Raw genomic sequence first — 22689 nt, 5'->3', positions numbered from 1 at the left:
CTCTTACGAGACCGGCCAAATATAGACTGGGAAACAAGACCACACACTTTGTGCATTCGGAATCGAAGGCAGGGCGTCCCTCGCCGCATTTGCTACCATGGCCATTTGCTTCTTCTGCAGAAGCGGCGGCGGCGGCGTCGACGACGGCGACGACAGCAAGAGGCTCTGAGATATGTGAGAAATTCATCTATAAAATCTACTTCAGACTGCCTCGTCCCACCTTATGCTGTACCGCTTTGGCAAATGCTTTATCTGCGCCATTCGCCTTAATCACATCTGAGCGTAATTCTTAATAAAAAGCTTGTCGCTAATTGTTCGTCATCACAGATACTGTTTATTATATGGCCACGACGCGCAACTGATTTCCAAACTTCGTCTTCCTCCTCTGAGGATGGGAACTCACGACCCCTGGTTTACTAGACCAGTGCTCTACCACTGAGCTAAAGAGGCGCGGCCTAGCGGTACTCTTGCGTACTTCGTCCTTACGGTCGTCTGGATCATCAGACTTGAGCTGACAACACTTCATATTACCGACTACTATTTGCAGCTATGGCGATCCATTACTGCTTGGCTACACATCTGACACGTAACCGATGTGCTCTCCAAACAACAACACTTGCATTTCAGAACATGTCTTTCACACATGTCTACAAAATCACCTTTACCTTCAAATACAGTTTTCTTGCGACTGACAGACACGTAGGCAAAGTTAAAAGTTGCTACTTCCATTACACCACGTTAATCAGAAAAACGGTAATTTACATCTGCAGTGGAACAAAAATTCCGTTCCGCCCAGCGTGGGGCTCGAACACACGACCCAGCGATTAAGAATATCATGCTCTACCGACTGAGCTAGCCGGCTGCCTCGGTGGATACATGCCGGTCTAGCACGTCACACAGTACTCGTTTGGGTTGGGTGGTCCCATACAGAATCTCTCCATGCTGCCTAATGTTTTCCTAACGTCACACTCGTCACGTACTTCACTTTTATTTCATAATCATTTCTGAGAGGTAAAGGAATTGCATGACAACCTGCAGAGCTAGTGGCGTTAAAATTAACACACATACTTGATGTGACTCAAAAGCCGAACGAGTTACTTGCCGAAGATGTTTTAGATGTGCAAGTGCCAGTCAAAACTCGCGGTGACGGCACTCTGCCGTCAATTTCGCTAGTTAACACCGGTCTTGTTGTGTGTGTTTCAAGCTCAAGAGCATCTCCAAGCAGAAAATGGTCAACAGCAACATTCAGACGGTTTCGTACTGCTCAATTGCTACATTAAAACCGTATGTTTCTTTTTCAGAACTGGAAAAAAACCGAGCATGAGAGCATTCGAACCTGTAATCTTCAGATCCGAAGTCCGACGAATTATCCTTTCGGCCACACGGTCACTAGCGACGAAGTATAAATTGTATACGACTCATCTCGTAACGCTCACACCCCTGAGGAATAGTGATTTCGTTCCACACAGCCTCTGCCCCTTGCTCTTTCCCACCCAAACGTTACATTCAACCTCTTACGAGACCGGCCAAATATAGACTGGGAAACAAGACCACACACTTTGTGCATTCGGAATCGAAGGCAGGGCGTCCCTCGCCGCATTTACTTCCATGGCCATTTGCTACTTCTGCAGAAGCGGCGGCGACGACGACGACGACGACGACGACGACGACGACCGCGAGAGGCTCTGAGGTATGTGAGAAATTCATCTATAAAATGTAATTCAGACTGCCTCGTCCCACCTGACGCTGTACCGCTTTGGCAAATGCTTTATCTGCGCCATTCGCCTTAATCACATCTGAGCGTAATTCTTAATAAAACGCTTGTCGCTAATTGTTCGTCATCACAGATACTGTTTGCTATACGGCCACGACGCGCAACTGATTTCCAAAATTCGTCTTCCTCCTCTGAGGATGGGAACTCACGACCCCTGGTTTACTAGACCAGTGCTCTACCACTGAGCTGAAGAGGCGCGGCCTAGCGGTATTCTTGCGTACTTCGTCCTTACGGTCGTCTGGATCGTCAGACTTGAGCTGACAACACTTCATATTACCGACTACTATTTGCAGCTATGGCGATCCATTACTGCTTGGCTACACATCTGACACGTAACCGATGTGCTCTCCAAACAACAACACTTGCATTTCAGAACATGTCTTTCACACATGTCTACAAAATCACCTACAGTTTTCATGCGACTGACAGAGACGTAGGCAAAGTTAAAAGTTGCTATTCCCATTATATTACGTTAATCAGAAAAACGGTAATTTACATCTGCAGCGGAACAAAATTCCCTTCCGCCCAGTGTGGGGCTCGAACCCACGGCCCTGGGATTAAGAATATAATGCTCTACCGACCGAGCTAGCCGGCTGCCTCGGTGAGTACCTGCGGGTTAGCACGTCACACAGTAGTAGTTTGGGTTGGGTGGTCCCATACAGAATCTCTCCCTGCTGCCTAATGTTTTCCTAACGTCACACTCGTCACGTACTTCACTTTTATTTCATAATCATTTCTGAGAGGTAAAGGAATTGCATGACAACCTGCAGAGCTAGTGGCGTCAAAATTAACACACATACTTGATGTGACTCAAAAGCCGAACGAGTTACTTGCCGAAGATGTTTTAGATGTGCAAGTGCCAGTCAAAACTCGCGGTGACGGCACTCTGCCGTCAATTTCGCTAGTTAACACCGGTCTTGTTGTGTGTGTTTCAAGCTCAAGAGCATCTCCAAGCAGAAAATGGTCAACAGCAACATTCAGACGGTTTCGTACTGCTCAATTGCTACATTAAAACGGTATGTTTCTTTTTCAGAACTGGAAAAAAACCGAGCATGAGAGCCTTCGAACCTGTAATCTTCAGATCCGAAGTCCGACGAATTATCCTTTCGGCCACACGGTCACTAGCGATGAAGTATAAATTGTATACGACTCATCTCGTAACGCTCACACCCCTGAGGAATAGTGATTTCGTTCCACACAGCCTCTGCCCCTTGCTCTTTCCCACCCAAACGTTACATTCAACCTCTTACGAGACCGGCCAAATATAGACTGGGAAACAAGACCACACACTTTGTGCATTCGGAATCGAAGGCAGGGCGTCCCTCGCCGCATTTGCTACCATGGCCATTTGCTTCTTCTGCAGAAGCGGCGGCGGCGGCGTCGACGACGGCGACGACAGCAAGAGGCTCTGAGATATGTGAGAAATTCATCTATAAAATCTACTTCAGACTGCCTCGTCCCACCTTATGCTGTACCGCTTTGGCAAATGCTTTATCTGCGCCATTCGCCTTAATCACATCTGAGCGTAATTCTTAATAAAAAGCTTGTCGCTAATTGTTCGTCATCACAGATACTGTTTATTATATGGCCACGACGCGCAACTGATTTCCAAACTTCGTCTTCCTCCTCTGAGGATGGGAACTCACGACCCCTGGTTTACTAGACCAGTGCTCTACCACTGAGCTAAAGAGGCGCGGCCTAGCGGTACTCTTGCGTACTTCGTCCTTACGGTCGTCTGGATCATCAGACTTGAGCTGACAACACTTCATATTACCGACTACTATTTGCAGCTATGGCGATCCATTACTGCTTGGCTACACATCTGACACGTAACCGATGTGCTCTCCAAACAACAACACTTGCATTTCAGAACATGTCTTTCACACATGTCTACAAAATCACCTACAGTTTTCATGCGACTGACAGAGACGTAGGCAAAGTTAAAAGTTGCTATTCCCATTATATTACGTTAATCAGAAAAACGGTAATTTACATCTGCAGCGGAACAAAATTCCCTTCCGCCCAGTGTGGGGCTCGAACCCACGGCCCTGGGATTAAGAATATAATGCTCTACCGACCGAGCTAGCCGGCTGCCTCGGTGAGTACCTGCGGGTTAGCACGTCACACAGTAGTCGTTTGGGTTGGGTGGTCCCATACAGAATCTCTCCCTGCTGCCTAATGTTTTCCTAACGTCACACTCGTCACGTAATTCACTTTTATTTCATAATCATTTCTGAGAGGTAAAGGAATTGCATGACAACCTGCAGAGCTAGTGGCGTCAAAATTAACACACATACTTGATGTGACTCAAAAGCCGAACGAGTTACTTGCCGAAGATGTTTTAGATGTGCAAGTGCCAGTCAAAACTCGCGGTGACGGCACTCTGCCGTCAATTTCGCTAGTTATCACCGGTCTTGTTGTGTGTGTTTCAAGCTCAAGAGCATCTCCAAGCAGAAAATGGTCAACAGCAACATTCAGACGGTTTCGTACTGCTCAATTGCTACATTAAAACGGTATGTTTCTTTTTCAGAACTGGAAAAATGCCGAGCATGAGAGCATTCGAACCTGTAATCTTCAGATCCGAAGTCCGACGAATTATCCTTTCGGCCACACGGTCACTAGCGACGAAGTATAAATTGTATACGACTCATCTCGTAACGCTCACACCCCTGAGGAATAGTGATTTCGTTCCACACAGCCTCTGCCCCTTGCTCTTTCCCACCCAAACGTTACATTCAACCTCTTACGAGACCGGCCAAATATAGACTGGGAAACAAGACCACACACTTTGTGCATTCGGAATCGAAGGCAGGGCGTCCCTCGCCGCATTTACTTCCATGGCCATTTGCTACTTCTGCAGAAGCGGCGGCGACGACGACGACGACGACGACGACCGCGAGAGGCTCTGAGGTATGTGAGAAATTCATCTATAAAATGTAATTCAGACTGCCTCGTCCCACCTTACGCTGTACCGCTTTGGCAAATGCTTTATCTGCGCCATTCGCCTTAATCACATCTGAGCGTAATTCTTAATAAAACGCTTGTCGTTAATTGTTCGACATCACAGATACTGTTTGCTATACGGCCACGACGCGCAACTGATTTCCAAAATTCGTCTTCCTCCTCTGAGGATGGGAACTCACGACCCCTGGTTTACTAGACCAGTGCTCTACCACTGAGCTAAAGAGGCGCGGCGTAGCGGTGCTCTTGCGTACTTCGTCCTTACGGTCGTCTGGATCATCAGACTTGAGCTGACAACACTTCATATTACCGACTACTATTTGCAGCTATGGCGATCCATTACTGCTTGGCTACACATCTGACATGTAACCGATGTGCTCTCCAAACAACAACACTTGCATTCACAACATGTCTTTCACACATGTCTACAAAATCACCTTTACCTTCAAATACAGTTTTCTTGCGACTGACAGAGACGTAGGCAAAGTTAAAAGTTGCTATTTCCATTACATCACGTTAATCAGCGTGGGACTCGAACCCACGACCCTGGGATTAAGAATATCATGCTCTACCGACTGAGCTAGCCGACTGTCTCGGTGAATACCTGCGGGTTAGCACGTCACACAGTACTCGTTTGGGTTGGGTGGTCCCATACAGAATCTCTCCATGCTGTCTAATGTTTTCCTAACGTCACACTCGTCACGTACTTCACTTTTATTTCATAATCATTTCTGAGAGGTAAAGGAATTGCATGACAACCTGCAGAGCTAGTGGCGTCAAAATAAACACACATACTTGATGTGACTCAAAAGCCGAACGAGTTACATGCCGAAGATGTTTTAGATGTGCAAGTGCCAGTCAAAACTCGCAGTGACGGCACTCTGCCGTCAATTTCGCTAGTTAACACCGGTCTTGTTGTGTGTGTTTCAAGCTCAAGAGCATCTCCAAGCAGAAAATGGTCAACAGCAACATTCAGACCGTTTCGTACTGCTCAATTGCTACATTAAAACGGTATTTTCCTTTTTCAGAACTGGAAAAAAACTGAGCGTGACAGCATTCGAACCTTTAATCTTCAGATTCGAAGTGCGACGCCTTATCCATTAGGCCACATGGTCACTAGCGACGAAGTATAGCTTGTATACGACTCATCTCGTAACGCTCAAACCCCTGAGGAATTGTGTTTTCGTTCCACACAGCCGCTGCCTCTTGCTCTTTCCCACCCAAACGTTACATTCAACCTCTTACGAGACCGACCAAATATAGACTGGGAAACAAGACCACACACTTTGTGCATTCGGAATCGAAGGCAGGGCGTTCCTCGCCGCATTTGCTACCATGGCCATTTGCTACTTCTGCAGAAGCGGCGGCGGCGGCGGCGACGACCGCGAGAGGCTCTAAGATATGTGAGAAATTCATCTATAAAATCTACTTCAGACTGCCTCGTCCCACCTTATGCTGTACCGCTTTGGCAAATGCTTTATCTGCGCCATTCGCCTTAATCACATCTGAGCGTAATTCTTAATAAAACGCTTGTCGCTAATTGTTCGTCATCACAGATACTGTTTGCTATACGGCCACGACGCGCAACTGATTTCCAAAATTCGTCTTCCTCCTCTGAGGATGGGAACTCACGACCCCTGGTTTACTAGACCAGTGCTCTACCACTGAGCTAAAGAGGCGCGGCCTAGCGGTATTCTTGCGTACTTCGTCCTTACGGTCGTCTGGATCGTCAGACTTGAGCTGACAACACTTCATATTACCGACTACTATTTGCAGCTATGGCGATCCATTACTGCTTGGCTACACATCTGACACGTAACCGATGTGCTCTCCAAACAACAACACTTGCATTTCAGAACATGTCTTTCACACATGTCTACAAAATCACCTACAGTTTTCATGCGACTGACAGAGACATAGGCAAAGTTAAAAGTTGCTATTCCCATTATATTACGTTAATCAGAAAAACGGTAATTTACATCTGCAGCGGAACAAAATTCCCTTCCGCCCAGTGTGGGGCTCGAACCCACGGCCCGGGGATTAAGAATATAATGCTCTACCGACCGAGCTAGCCGGCTGCCTCGGTGAGTACCTGCGGGTTAGCACGTCACACAGTAGTCGTTTGGGTTGGGTGGTCCCATACAGAATCTCTCCCTGCTGCCTAATGTTTTCCTAACGTCACACTCGTCACGTACTTCACTTTTATTTCATAATCATTTCTGAGAGGTAAAGGAATTGCATGACAACCTGCAGAGCTAGTGGCGTCAAAATTAACACACATACTTGATGTGACTCAAAAGCCGAACGAGTTACTTTCCGACGTTGTTTTAGATGTGCAAGTGCCAGTCAAAACTCGCGGTATCGGCACTCTGCCGACCATTTCGCTAGTTAACACCGGTCTTGTTGTGTGTGTTTCAAGCTCAATAGCATCTCCAAGCAGAAAATGGTCAACAGAAACATTCAGACGGTTTCGTACTGCTCAATTGCTACATTAAAACGGTATGTTTCTTTTTCAAAACTGGAAAAAAACCGAGCATGAGAGCATTCGAACCTGTAATCTTCAGATCCGAAGTCCGACGCCTTATCCATTCGGCCACACGGTCACTAGCGACCAAGTATAACTTGTATACGACTCATCTCGTAACGCTCACACCCCTGAGGAATAGTGATTTCGTTCCACACAGCCTCTGCCCCTTGCTCTTTCCCACCCAAACGTTACATTCAACCTCTTACGAGACCGACCAAATATAGACTGGGAAACAAGACCACACACTTTGTGCATTCGGAATCGAAGGCAGGGTGTCCCTCGCCGCATTTGCTACCATGGCCATTTGCTACTTCTGCAGAAGCGGCGGCGGCGGCGACGCAGACGACGACGACGACGACGACGACGACGACGACGACCGCGAGAGGCTCTGAGATATGTGAGAAATTCATCTATAAAATGTAATTCAGACTGCCTCGTCCCACCTTATGCTGTACCGCTTTGGCAAATGCTTTATCTGCGCCATTCGCCTTAATCACATCTGAGCGTAATTCTTAATAAAACGCTTGTCGCTAATTGTTCGTCATCACAGATACTGTTTGCTATACGGCCACGACGCGCAACTGATTTCCAAAATTCGTCTTCCTCCTCTGAGGATGGGAACTCACGACCCCTGGTTTACTAGACCAGTGCTCTACCACTGAGCTAAAGAGGCGCGGCCTAGCGGTACTCTTGCGTACTTCGTCCTTACGGTCGTCTGGATCATCAGACTTGAGCTGACAACACTTCATATTACCGACTACTATTTGCAGCTATGGCGATCCATTACTGCTTGGCTACACATCTGACATGTAACCGATGTGCTCTCCAAACAACAACACTTGCATTCACAACATGTCTTTCACACATGTCTACAAAATCACCTTTACCTTCAAATACAGTTTTCTTGCGACTGACAGAGACGTAGGCAAAGTTAAACGTTGCTATTTCCATTACATCACGTTAATCAGCGTGGGACTCGAACCCACGACCCTGGGATTAAGAATATCATGCTCTACCGACTGAGCTAGCCGACTGTCTCGGTGAATACCTGCGGGTTAGCACGTCACACAGTACTCGTTTGGGTTGGGTGGTCCCATACAGAATCTCTCCATGCTGCCTAATGTTTTCCTAACGTCACACTCGTCACGTACTTCACTTTTATTTCATAATCATTTCTGAGAGGTAAAGGAATTGCATGACAACCTGCAGAGCTAGTGGCGTCAAAATTAACACACATACTTGATGTGACTCAAAAGCCGAACGAGTTACTTTCCGACGTTGTTTTAGATGTGCAAGTGCCAGTCAAAACTCGCGGTGACGGCACTCTGCCGACCTTTTCGCTAGTTAACACCGGTCTTGTTGTGTGTGTTTCAAGCTCAAGAGCATCTCCAAGCAGAAAATGGTCAACAGAAACATTCAGACGGTTTCGTACTGCTCAATTGCTACATTAAAACGGTATGTTTCTTTTTCAGAACTGGAAAAATGCCGAGCATGAGAGCATTCGAACCTGTAATCTTCAGATCCGAAGTCCGACGCCTTATCCATTCTTTTTTTTTTTTTTTTTTTTTTTTTTAGGGCCTCCTTCCTCCCCTTCAGCCCCGCCTTGCGCTCGCCATAAATCGCCTTCGTCGGCGTCGGCTTCATCTGCCATGATTTCTGAATTACTTATTCTTCTGAACTATTCCGATTTCCAAACCAAAGATAATGTTTTTATAGAAAATGAAAAAGGAACTCTGGTCCGCTAGAAAAACAGAAGAAAGTAAAATAGTCCTTGTCGTAACACTGTTCAGTATACGTCACTGTGACATTTGAAGAAGAAAAGAAAAAAAAAAACAAAGCAATGTAGAATGAAGGAAAGAAAAAAATACTTCTTTCATCGAAGAACGACTTCTAAAAAATTCGCATATCGTTTCCTGTAATGTCTCGTCTGTGAAAGTATGTGAAACTGTAATGCCAGGTAAAGACAGAACGCCGCCTCACTCTTGGGTTCTTGCGTCTGTAAATAATGAACATAATGACCCTTCAACCAATTGACAGAGTTCCGTTTGGTGTTCGGGTACGGCACTGAATCCGGATACAGGAAATCTTCAGGTTTAATACAAAGCTGGGAAGTCCTCATAATCGTAGCCAGTTTTCGGCGAATGCATGGCCAAACTGCTTGGACAGTGGTGCACAGAAAACGATTTTCATCAGTATCAGGCAAGTTGCACGTTAGGCACAAAGGTGAGTCAGCCAAATGTAGAGCATGAAGTCGTGAATTGGTACTTATTTTACGGTTCACGACCCTGTACCAAGAGGCTTTCACTGACGTTGGTAAATCACGGCTATGTATGTTTTTACATATCACTGGCCAGCGATGATTGGGGTATTTGTGCTCGATGTTGTTCCTGTTCTTGGTTGCCAGTAGTTTATTATAAACTAACTTCACCACGGAAAGCTCATTTTCTGGGAGAGTTGACCGTACGTAACTGAACTCAATGAAAAAGCTCTTAAAGTGAGTCAGCGCAGGCGGAATATGTTGAACAGAGACGGGAGGCTGCAGGCAGGCCGGCGCTATTTCGGTTAACAAGTGAGCCGTTAGACTGTTCGGTAACGACCTCCACCGTTTGTAGGTGGTGCATACGTACAAAGCTCGTGACTTGGAACGAACATCTGTTAAATTTAAGCCTCCATCGGTCGTGGAGAGAGTGAGCGTATCGTACTTGACTTTAAAAATGTGTCCACGTGTGACAAAATGGCCTAGAGCGGACATCATACGCTTCGCTGTCTCCTGTGGCATGGGCAGTACTTGTGCAACGTAGTTAATCTTTGAGGTGAGGTAGACATTAGCGAAGGTGACTTTCTGCAGTTCATCAAGGCTTCTTAGGTAGTGGGTCTGCATGCAAGCACGCATACTTGCCAGGAGATTCCTATAGTTCACCGCAATTGTGTGCTGTATGTTGCTCCTGTACTCAATACCAAGGCATTTCATTTTAGAAATTAGTTGCAACTGACCGTGATGGTGCAGCGAGATGCCGCGTCCTATGTTCATAATGCCAGATTTCCTGGCATTCAACTTCGCACCCGCAACAAGTTCGTAGTTTTTGACGATCTGAAGGGCTTCCTCGACTTCACCTTCGTCCATGACCAAAAATCCGACGTCATCCGCATATGCAGTACAAACAATCTTAATGCCGTGGATGGTTAATCCTTGTAGACGCTGTGTCAAGGTGACAAGCAAAGGCTCAATGGCAATGGCAAACAAGGCCATTGACATAGGGCATCCCTGTCGCACTGAATTAGTAATATTAGTCGATGCGCTCAGCTGGCCATTCACCATGAGTCGAGTTACTCCTTTACGAAGGAGCTCATGTATAAGATTGATAAAACGTAGTGGAAATCCCATGGCATGCATCGTCCGGATGAGAAACTGATGGTTTACTCTGTCGAATGCCTTTGAAAAGTCAAGGGAAACTAGCGCACACCGTATCTTGCACGCATCTGCAATGGCTATAACGTCCCTGTATTGAGACAAATTTTGGAAGATCGTCCTACCGACACCTACACTGGTCTGGTACTGACCAATGACAGTATTCATCAACATTTTCAATCTATTAGAAATAATACGTGCTAAAATTTTGTAGTCACTGTTCAGTAAAGTAAGCGGCCGAAAATCGTCAACAGAACTGCACATTGGGCGTTTAGGGATTAAAACCACGATGCCTTCCACGAGAGCCTGAGGAACATTAAAATCAGGCCGTAAAATTTCATTAAACATACTCAACAACTTGGGCTTTAATTTGTCGCAGAAAGTAAGATAAAATTCGGCAGTGAGACCGTCGGGTCCGGGCGATTTATTTTTCGGACTTCGTGATAGCGCAGAATCCAATTCGTCTTCATCAATTTCTCGCATGAGAGTTTCGACTTCAGCAGCACCCAAAGTCCTTTGCAAGTTATTGAGTAATTCATCGTGAGTTCCATCGTCGGTATGTGTCGTTGCCAGGAGATCTGCCAGGTGATTGTGAAGTGCGTTCCGTATGTCTTGTTGCCGCGTGAGCGCAACGCCTTCACTCAACTGAAGACGAGTTATTAATCTCCGCCGCCCCCTCTTATTTTCACGAATGACGTGAAACATGGATGTCATTTCGTCGTCTATCACATTCTGGGGCCTGGACCTTATTTGAAAGCCTTCTGCCTGCTGCCGCTGAAGTTTTAATAATTTTGCCTTAATTTTTTTAATCTGCATAAAATTTTCAGGTACAGTCACATCGGACTGGTAAAGCTCCCTGAGACAAGTAAAATAAAACTCAGACGTTTGCCGTTGCCACCAGGATTTGTCCCGAGCGTAGCGTTTAAACATTTTTGATAAAGTTGGTTTGGCATGTGTTATCCACCATTCAGTAACGGAGGCATACTGTGCAACCCGTCGTTCACATGCCTCCCATGTTGCGTTAAAGACACGGTGACAGTCGACATCGTTAAGGAGAGCATTGTTAAGTTTCCAGAAACCTCTGCCGCGAAATGTGCCTTGCTTGACCATGTTAACAGTACAAATATATGCGGCATGATCGGAAAAAATTGTGGGCCAAACTTCGGATTGGAGGACTTGAGTCTTCATACACGCCGATACATAGATTCTGTCTAGCCGGCTTGCAGAGTGGTTCGTGACATGAGTGAACCCAGGTGCCGCTCCGTGCGTATGCTCCCATGTGTCAATGAGGTTCATTTCTTGGACGATACGTTCTAGTTCTCCAGATTTGTTAAAATTAGGCGTCTGGTCTTTTGGACTTAAGACACAATTGAAGTCACCCGCAAAAATTATACTATCGTAGGTTCCCCTAAAAAGTGGGACTATGGCGCTTGTGAAGAACTCAGCCCTAGCACGCCTATTGCTACTGCCGGACGGGGCGTAAACATTGATTATGCGTGTCCGATGGAAAGTGACAGCGATCCCTCTATGATCAGGCAGTTTTTCTGCGTCGGTCGCTACAATCCCTTCTTTGAACAGAATCGCTGTCCCTAAATTCGCACCGCTCCCGGAATTGGAGAGAGTAGTATAACCAGTTATTCGGTCAAATTCAATCGCAGCGACTTCTTGAAGTAACAGAATATCGATATCCGCTGCGTATACAAAATCTTGTAAATTACGGAGCCGCCAGTACGACTGTATCTTATTGATGTTTAACGTGGCAATTTTATAGGCTTGGGGCTCGTTCATGGGAGAAGGCACATACTATTAATTAAACAGTCTTAGAAGGATGGCTAACGAAATTGAGGCCAAGCGCGTCAGTCGGAGTTCCTGTAGTTCCCGGTACGGATGGTGTATGCTGCTCTGTGGGGGGTGCCGAAGATTCCGTCTCAATGGTCCGCATGACAGCCGCATCATTGCTCGCATCCAATACTTCCATTTCCTGTGCCCAATTCCCAGTGAGAGTGGCCTCTGACAATAGCGATCCTGCGTTTCCTTGAGCGTGGGTATCCGGCAAAACGACTCTACTCGAGGTATCACTATCTTCCACCCGTCGTGGATTCACAGGGGGAGACACTACAGGATCAATGTCCATTCGACCAGACGCAGGGAGACCAACTTCAGAGGGTTCAGAAGTGTTCTGACTCATTTGGCTGCTTATTCGTTTCGCTTTGTCGCGGAGCTGTGGGGCGAGCTGATTGGCTCCTTGATGTGCAAGTCTCCGCTTCTTTTTGGAAGGCTTCCTGTTAGGGTTCGCAGTATCATCAACATCCGAAGTGGACTGTTGACTCTGGGGTTGATCCGACGGGAACACAGCGTCTGCTTCATCCTCAGTACCAGTGGCATCAACCACTGGGGAGTCATCCGTCGTTACCTCCATCTCTGAGTGTGGTAGCGGCGGTGCCGCGTCAGCACTCGGTTCTTTGACGTTATCGGCCAAAACATCATTCAAACGAGGGGCATCTACAGGCGGGGTCGCGGGTGGAAGACCAGAAGCCGCGACAGCGTATGTCAGTGGCAGTGCCGTCGTCACAGGGGGGCTAGCGGCTTCACCGACAGGTATCTGCGTCACGCGTCTTTGTATACATTCAGAGCGCACGTGGCCGGGCGCACCACAGCCGGCACACGTTTTTGGCTGCCCATCATATATGACAATTCCGCGATGTCCACCTACGTAAATATATGAAGGTATGTGCTTCTGTAGATCGATCTTAACCTGCCAGACGCCGTTAAGCACCGGAAATTTGTGGGCTTTGGACCAACGCTCCGCAAAATTGTTAATGACCCTCCCGTAAGGTGTTAATGCAGAATTTATTTGCGCGGCTGATATTTCAAACGGGAGTTCGAAAATACGTGCCGTTCGGATGCCCAGTCCAGCATGCGTAATGCTGACGTCACTGACGGTACCATCGCTATGTTTAAACTTCAGTACACCTCCACTGGACTCCACAATTCTATCACACAGTTAAGAGGACGTTAATTTCACATAAACAACACTAGTCACGATAGAGAAATTTATCCCTACAATGTCATCAAAAGTAATCTTAGCTGTTTCCTCTAACCATGCTTCAACTTCAAACGAATTTGGTTTCGAAAAGTTCCTATCAAAGATAAACTTCAAGGTATCTTTCCTGTTAGTCGGATTCATAATTCCATATCAGATCCTACAGAACGGAACGAATACTAATAAGCAGACGCTGTAAGCACGCGACTCACCGCCTGACGTAAACACTTCCTGCCGCAGCGCGCTGGCCCTGGAGGTCCGCTCACCACCGCTGCCGCAGGCAGACTGCGTCCATTCGGCCACACGGTCACTAGCGACGAAGTATAACTTGTATACGACTTATCTCGTAACGCTCACACCTCTGAGGAATAGTGATTTCGTTCCACACAGCCTCTGCCCCTTGCTCTTTCCCACCCAAACGTTACATTCAACCTCTTACGAGACCGGCCAAATATAGATTGGGAAACATGATCACACACTTTGTGCATTCGGAATCGCAGGCTGGGTGTCCCTCGCCGCATTTGCTACCATGGCCATTTGCTACTTCTGCAGAATCGGCGGCGACGGCGGCGGCGGCGGCGATGCCGACGACGACGACCGCGAGAGGCTCTGAGATATGTGAGAAATTCATCTATAAAATGTAATTCAGACTGCCTCGTCCCACCTTATGCTGTACCGCTTTGGCAAATGCTTTATCTGCGCCATTCGCCTTAATCACATCTGAGCGTAATTCTTAATAAAACCCTTGTCGCTAATTGTTCGTCATCACAGATACTGTTTGCTATACGGCCACGACGTGCAACTGATTTCCAAAATTCGTCTTCCTCCTCTGCGGATGGGAACTCACGACCCCTGGTTTACTAGACCAGTGCTCTACCACTGAGGTAAAGAGGCGCGGCCTAGCGGTACTCTTGCGTACTTCGTCCTTACGGTCGTCTGGATCATCAGACTTGAGCTGACAACACTTCATATTACCGACTACTATTTGCAGCTATGGCGATCCATTACTGCTTGGCTACACATCTGACACGTAACCGATGTGCTCTCCAAACAACAACACTTGCATTTCAGAACATGTCTTTCACACATGTCTACAAAATCACCTTTACCTTCAAATACAGTTTTCTTGCGACTGACAGAGACGTAGGCAAAGTTAAAAGTTGCTATTTCCATTACATCACGTTAATCAGAAAAACGGTAATTTACATCTGCAGCGGAACAAAATTCCGTTCCGCCAAGCGTGGGGCTCGAACCCTCGACCCTGGGATTAAGATTATCATGCTCTACCGACTAAGCTAGCCGGCTGCCTTGGTGAATACTTGCGGGTTAGCACGTCACACAGTACTCGTTTGGGTTGGGTGGTCCCATACAGAATCTCTCCATGCTGCCTAATGTTTTCCTAACGTCACACTCGTCACGTACTTCACTTTTATTTCATAATCATTTCTGAGAGGTAAAGGAATTGCATGACAACCTGCAGAGCTAGTGGCGTCAAAATTAACACACATACTTGATGTGACTCAAAAGCCGAACGAGTTACCTTCCGACGTTGTTTTAGATGTGCAAGTGCCAGTCAAAACTCGCGGTGACGGCACTAGGCCGACCATTTCGCTAGTTAACACCGGTCTTTTTGTGTGTGTTTCAAGCTCAAGAGCATCTCCAAGCAGAAAATGGTCAACAGAAACATTCAGACGGTTTCGTACTGCTCAATTGCTACATTAAAACGGTAAGTTTCTTTTTCAGAACTGGAAAAAAACCGAGCATGAGAGCATTCGAACCTGTAATCTTCAGATCCGAAGTCCGACGAATTATCCTTGCGGCCACACGGTCACTAGCGACGAAGTATAAATTGTATACGACTCATCTCGTAACGCTCACACCCCTGAGGAATAGTGATTTCCTTCCTCACAGCCTCTGCCCCTTGCTCTTTCCCACCCAAACGTTACATTCAACCTCTTACGAGACCGACCAAATATAGACTGGGAAACAAGACCACACACTTTGTGCATTCGGAATCGAAGGCAGGGTGTCCCTCGCCGCATTTGCTACCATGGCCATTTGCTACTTCTGCAGAAGCGGCGGCGGCGGCGACGACGACGACGACGACGACGACGACGACGGACGACGAAGACAGGCTCTGAGATATGTGAGAAATTCATCTATAAAATGTAATTCAGACTGCCTCGTCCCACCTTATGCTGTACCGCTTTGGCAAATGCTTTATCTGCGCCATTCGCCTTAATCTCATCTGAGCGTAATTCTTAATAAAACGCTTGTCGCTAATTGTTCGTCATCACAGATACGGTTTGCTATACGGCCACGACGCGCAACTGATTTCCAAACTTCGTCTTCCTCCTCTGACGATGGGAACTCACAACCCCTGGTTTACTAGACCAGTGCTCTACCACTGAGCTAAAGAGGCGCGGCCTAGCGTTACTCTTGCGTACTTCGTCCTTACGGTCGTCTGGATCATCAGACTTGAGCTGACAACACTTCATATTACCGACTACTGTTTGCAGCTATGGCGATCCATTACTGTTTGGCTACACATCTGACACGTAACCGATGTGCTCTCCAAACAACAACACTTGCATTTCAGAACATGTTTTTCACACATGTCTAAAAAATCACCTTTACCTTCAAATACAGTTTTCTTGCGACTGACAGAGACTTAAGCAAAGGTAAAAGTTGCTATTTCCATTACATCAAGTTAATCAGAAAAACGGTAATTTACATCTGCAGCGGAACAAAATTCCGTTCCGCCCAGCATGGGGCTCGAACCCCCGACCCTGGGATTAAGAATATCATGCTCTACCGACCGAGCTAGCCGGCGTTGTTTTAGATGTGCAAGTGCCAGTCAAAACTCGCGGTGACGGCACTCTGCCGACCATTCCGCTAGTTAACACGGGTCTTGTTGTGTGTGTTTCAAGCTCAAGAGCCTCTCCAAGCAGAAAATGGTCAACAGAAACATTCAGACGGTTTCGTACTGCTCAATTGTTACATTAAAACGGAATGTTTCTTTTTCAGAACTGGAAAAAAAAACGAGCGTGACAGCATTCGAACCTGTAATCTTCAGATCCGAAGTCCGACGCCTTATCCATTCGGAAACACGGACACTAGCGACGAAGTATAACTAGTATACGACTCGTCTCGTAACGCTCACACACCTGAGGAATAGTGATTTCGTTCCACACAGCCGCTGCCCCTTGCTCTTTCCCACCCAAACGTTACATTCAACCTCTTACGAGACCGACCAAATATAGACTGGGAAACAAGACCACACACTTTGTGCATTCGGAATCGAAGGCAGGGCGTCCCTCGCCGCATTTGCTACCATGGCCATTTGCTACTTCTGCAGAAGCGGCGACGGCGACGACGACGACGACGACGACGACGACGACCGCGAGAGGCTCTGAGATATGTGAGAAATTCATCTATAAAATGTAATTCAGACTGCCTCGTCCCACCTTATGCTGTACCGCTTTGGCAAATGCTTTATCTGCGCCATTCGCCTTAATCACATCTGAGCGTAATTCTTAATAAAACGCTTGTCGCTAATTGTTTGTCATCACAGATACTGTTTGCTATACGGCCACGACGCGCAACTGATTTCCAAAATTCGCCTTCCTCCTCTGAGGATGGGAACTCACGACCCCTGGTTTACTAGACCAGTGCTCTACCACTGAGCTAAAGAGGCGCGGCCTAGCGGTACTCTTGCGTACTTCGTCCGAACGGTCGTCTGGATCATCAGACTTGAGCTGACAACACTTCATATTACCGACTACTATTTGCAGCTATGGCGATCCATTACTGCTTGGCTACACATCTGACACGTAACCGATGTGCTCTCCAAACAACAACACTTGCATTTCAGAACATGTCTTTCACACATGTCTAAAAAATCACCTTTACCTTCAAATACAGTTTTCTTGCGACTGACAGAGACGTAGGAAAAGTTAAAAGTTGCTATTTCCATTACATTACGTTAATCAGAAAAACGGTAATTTACATCTGCAGTGGAACAAAATTCAGTTCCGCCCAGCGTGGGGCTCGAACCCACGACCCTGGGATTAAGAATATGATGCTCTACCGACTGAGCTAGCCAGCTGCCTCTGTGATTACCTGCGGGTTAGCACGCCACACAGTACTCGTTTAGGTTGGGTGGTCCCATACAGAATCTCTCCATGCTGCCTAATGTTTTCCTAACGTCACACCCGTCACGTACTTCACTTTTATTTCATAATCATTTCTGAGAGGTAAAGGAATTGCATGACAACCTGCAGAGCTAGTGACGTCAAAATTAACACACATACTTGATGTGACTCAAAAGCCGATCGAGTCACTTTCCGACGTTGTTTTAGATGTGCAAGTGCCAGTCAAAACTCGCGGTGACGGCACTCTGCCGACCATTTCGCTAGTTAACACCGGTCTTGTTGTGTGTGTTTCAAGCTCAAGAGCATCTCCAAGCAGAAAATGGTCAACAGAAACATTCAGACGGTTTCGTACTGCTCAATTGCTAAATTAAAACGGTATTTTTCTTTTTCAGGACTGGAAAGAAACCGAGCGTGACAGCATTCGAACCTGTAATTTTCCGATCCGAAGTCCGACGCCTTATACATTCAGCCACCCGGTCACTAGCGACGAAGTATAACTTGTATACGACTCATCTCGTAACGCTCACACCCCTGAGGAATAGTGATTTCGTTCCACACAGCCGCTGCCCCCTGCTCTTTCCCACCCAAACGTTACATTCAACCTCTTACGAAACCGACCAAATATAGACTGGGGAACAAGACCACACACTTTGTGCATTCGGAATCGAAGGCAGGGCGTCCCTCGCCGCATTTGCTACCATGGCCATTTGCTACTTCTGCAGAAGCGGCGGCGGCGATGACGACGACGACGACGACGACGACGACGACGATGACCGCGAGAGGCTCTGAGATATGTGAGAAATTCATCTATAAAATGTAATTCAGACGGCCTCGTCCCACCTTATGCTGTACCGCTTTTTTTTTTTTTTTTTTTTTTCCTTTATTGTGATTTTAATACCTGTGACAAACAGGTAGGCCGGCAGCGGACCAAGTATGCCGCTCTTCGGCCTCAGAGTATACACAGAACAGAGATGAGTGAGATATAAAAACAATCAAGACGGCGGGGTACAAACAGTAGACAAAACAGAGTTAAAACGGAGTCGGTCACGTGCGTAGCACAATGGATAAAAGCGGAGAAACACGGTGCACAAACGCAGATGGCAGATGGCCACACGTGAACCAGCGGAGCACAAACGACGAAACACAAACACACTGCAGGAGAGTCGAGGCACAAACACATGCGATGGTCTTCGGCGTAGGACGATGAAAGTAACTGATGGAAGACAGCAGAGTCGTGGCCTGCCAAGGGGAAAAGGTGTGGGGAAGAGGAGAGAGAGGGGGAGGGGAAGATGCCAGTGGAGGAGAGGGATGGAGGAGAAGGGGGAGGGTAGGGGGAGTGGAAGCCCAAGGAGAAAGGGGAGGGGAGGGAGGGAGAGAAGGGAGAGAGGGTGCCCACAGGAAAAGGAGAGGAGAGGGAAGGTAAGGCTCAAAGTTGGTAGGAGGGGTAGATGGAGGGGAGGAGGGCATCATCAGGGAGGGGGAGTTGACGGAAGCCACCGAGGGAGAGGGTGTGGAGGGTGTAAAGATGGAGAGCAGGTGGGATATAGGAATGCAGGCGCGGCAGCGGGTTGGGGTGGGAGAGGATGGGAGAGACAAGAGGGTGTGGAGGATCAAGCTTGCGGGAGGTGTAGAGGATCCGTAACCGTTCGAGGAAAAGGAGGAGGTGCGGGAAGGGAATCAGGTCATAGAGGATCCGCGTGGGGGAAGGGAGACGGATGCGATAGGCGAGGCGGAGCGCATGGCGTTCTAGGATCTGAATGGACTTGTAGAAGGTAGGAGGGGCAGAGATCCAGGCGGGATGAGCATAGCAAAGGATAGGACGGATGAGGGACTTGTAGGTGTAGAGGATGGTGGAAGGGTCCAGACCCCATGTACGGCCAGAAAGGAGCTTAAGGAGGCGGAGGCGGGAGCGTGCCTTGGCTTGGATCGTCCGGAGATGTGGGTTCCAGGAGAGGCGACGGTCGAGGGTGACACCAAGGTACTTGAGAGTAGGTGTGAGGGTGATGGGACGGCCATAAATAGTAAGATAGAAATCAAGGAGACGGAAGGAACGAGTGGTTTTGCCTACAATGATCGCCTGGGTCTTGGAAGGATTGACCTTGAGCAACCACTGGTTACACCAAGTGGTGAACCGGTCAAGATAGGATTGGAGAAGGTGCTGGGAGCGTTGCAGGGTGGGAGCGAGGGCAAGGAAGGCAGTGTCATCGGCGTACTGGAGAAGGTGTAGGGGAGGTGCAGGTGGAGGCATGTCTGCCGTGTAAAGGAGGTAGAGAAGGGGGGAAAGGACGGAACCTTGGGGCACACCGGCGGAGGGGTAGAAGGTGTAGGAATCAGTGTTGTGGATGGTGACATAGGAAGGACGGTGGGAAAGGAAGGAAGCGACCAGACGGACATAGTTGAGAGGAAGAGCAAAGGTTTGGAGCTTGAAAAGGAGACCGGAATGCCACACACGGTCATATGCGCGTTCGAGGTCGAGGGAAAGGAAGATGGCGGAACGACGGGAATTGAGTTGTTCGGAGAGGAGGTGAGTGAGGTGAAGGAGGAGGTCATCGGCTGAGAAGGACGGCCGAAAGCCACATTGGGTAGGGGGGAGGAGGCGGTGTTGGTGAAGGTGCTTGTGTAGGCGGCGGGTAAGAATGGATTCCAGGACCTTGCTGAAGACCGAGGTAAGGCTGATGGGACGGTAGGAGGAGACAGCGGAAGGCGGTTTGTCGGGCTTGAGGAACATCAGGATCCGGGAGGTTTTCCACAGGTCGGGGTAGTAGCCGGTGGACAGGACCACATTGTAGAGCCTGGCCAATGTGGAGAGGAAGGAGGCAGGAGCTTCACGGAGGTGACGGTAAGTAACACGATCGTGACCGGGAGCAGTGTTGCGTTTAGGGCGAAGTGTAGCAATGATATCTTGAGTGGTGATTGGGGTATTTAGTTCTGTGTGTGTGATGTTGTCCAAGTACTGGAAGCCAGGAGCAAGCGGGGGGACAGAGGTATCAGTTCGATCACGGACATCAGGAAAGAGGGAATAATCGAACTGGGGATCGTCAGGGATGGTAAGGATATCGGAGAGGTAGGAGGCGAAATGGTTGGCCTTACTAAGGGCATCAGGGAAGGGGTGGTCATCATGAAGGAGAGGGTAGTAGGGAGAGGGTTTAGATCCGGTAAGGCGGCGGAAGGCTGACCAGTACTTGGACGAGTTGATAGGTAAGGTGGCATTAAGACGGGTGCATGTCTGTCGCCAGTCCCGGCGTTTCTTTGCCGTGAGTAAGTTCCTGATGTGTCGCTGTAGTTGCCGGTGGCGTCGTAGTGTGTCCTGGTCACGTGTGTGAAGGAAGGCACGGTAGAGCCGGCGGGATTCACGCAGGAGAAGGACGGCCTGTGGGGGTAAGGTGGGGCGGTGCGGATGGATGGCAATGGTAGGGACGTGGGCCTCCACGGCCTCAGACAAGGTCTGCTGGAGAAAGGAGGCAGCACGGGTAACGTCATCAGGTTGGTGGTAGGTGAGGGGGTGGCTATCGACCTGGAGAGCAAGGGAGTCCCGGTAGGCATTCCAGTTGGCACGGGAGTAGTCATGGACATATTTCGGGGGAGGGTCATGGCGCGGGTCGGGTCGGGGGCGACGACCGTCTGATACAGTGAGGAGGACAGGGAGATGGTCACTGCCAATGGGATCAAGGACGTCCACCGCTATGCGGCCAAGCAGGGTGGGGGAGGCTAGGACGACATCGGGAGTGGTATTGGATTCAGGGCGGGTGTGTTGGGGAATTGGAAGGACGTCGCCTTGGAGGGTGGCAAGGAACCGATGCCACCGCCGTAACTGGGCGGCAGAACGACTATGGATGTTAAGGTCGGCGGCGATCACGTAGGAGGAGAAGGTACGGTCGATGTGGGAAAGGAAGTCGAAAGGAATAGGTGCAGCGGGGCGGACATAGATGGTGGCACAGGTAAGGGTAAGGCCGGGGAAGAAGAGACTAAGGATCAAGTGTTCTGTGGGGTCAGGAAGGAGGGGTTGGAGCCGGACAGGGATCTGGCGGTGGTGGCCAATGGCAACTCCGCCACGCGCTATCTGGAGTGGATTGTCAGACCGGTGAAGGAGGTAGGGCGAGGTGTGGACGGTGTGGTGGGGCTGAAGAAAGGTTTCGTTCAGAAGGAAGGCATCCACACGGTGGGTCGTAAGGGTATGCATAAGGAGGTGCTTGTTGGTGGGAAGGGAGCGGATGTTATTGAACAGGATACGGTGCTGTCGTGCCATAATGGGAATTTAAACGAGGGTGTCGAGACGGGAGAAGGTGAAATGGGCCTGGTTGTGGGAATAGGTGGCGTAGGTGTTGAGGTGGAACACGGAACGGGCAGCGAGGGAAATCTGGTGGAGGGTGTGGGGACGCTGAAAGGGATGGACGTTCTGGAGCACTATTGTGACGAACCTGATGATGTCCTCTGCGGTGGGGGGAGGACGGAGGGAATTGCCAGGAGGGGTGGGGTCATCCAAAGGGCGGAGAGGAACAGTGAGTTCAGGAGCGGATGGAGGAGGTCGAGCCTTGCATTTCTGGGAGTAGGTAGGGTGTTGGAGGTTGCAGGTATTGCAGGAGGGGGGAGACTGAAGGTTGGGGCACTGCCGGAGGAAGTGCGCTTGCTTACAATGCGGGCAGACTGGGGCCTCGCGGCACTCTGATGTTGGGTGTGCGTTATAACGCAGACACCTCTGGCAGCGAATGGATTGTGGTGGGGAGCGGGAGGGGTCAACCTTATACCGGCGGTGGAAGAGGAGGGCACCCTCCTTAAGGAGATGGTCGATGGAGGGAGCGTGTTCGGAGAAAACTCGCATAA

The 22689-nt window shown here is 48.6% G+C and overlaps 2 non-coding genes across 2 annotated transcripts; both read right to left on the bottom strand.

The window, feature by feature from the left end:
• Positions 1-5252: 5252 nt before the first annotated feature.
• Positions 5253-5325, bottom strand: Trnak-cuu (transfer RNA lysine (anticodon CUU)). The gene has a single exon. It is a non-coding gene; the product is annotated as a tRNA-Lys (tRNA).
• A 2898-nt stretch (positions 5326-8223) lies between these two features.
• On the bottom strand, positions 8224-8296 carry Trnak-cuu (transfer RNA lysine (anticodon CUU)). The gene has a single exon. It is a non-coding gene; the product is annotated as a tRNA-Lys (tRNA).
• Positions 8297-22689: the final 14393 nt, after the last annotated feature.

The sequence above is a fragment of the Schistocerca gregaria genome, chromosome 1, assembly GCF_023897955.1.
Source record: "Schistocerca gregaria isolate iqSchGreg1 chromosome 1, iqSchGreg1.2, whole genome shotgun sequence".
NCBI classification, from domain to species: Eukaryota; Metazoa; Arthropoda; class Insecta; order Orthoptera; family Acrididae; genus Schistocerca; species Schistocerca gregaria.
The sequence above is the reverse complement of the archived record's forward strand: the minus strand, read 5'-3'. Positions and strand labels throughout refer to the sequence as shown.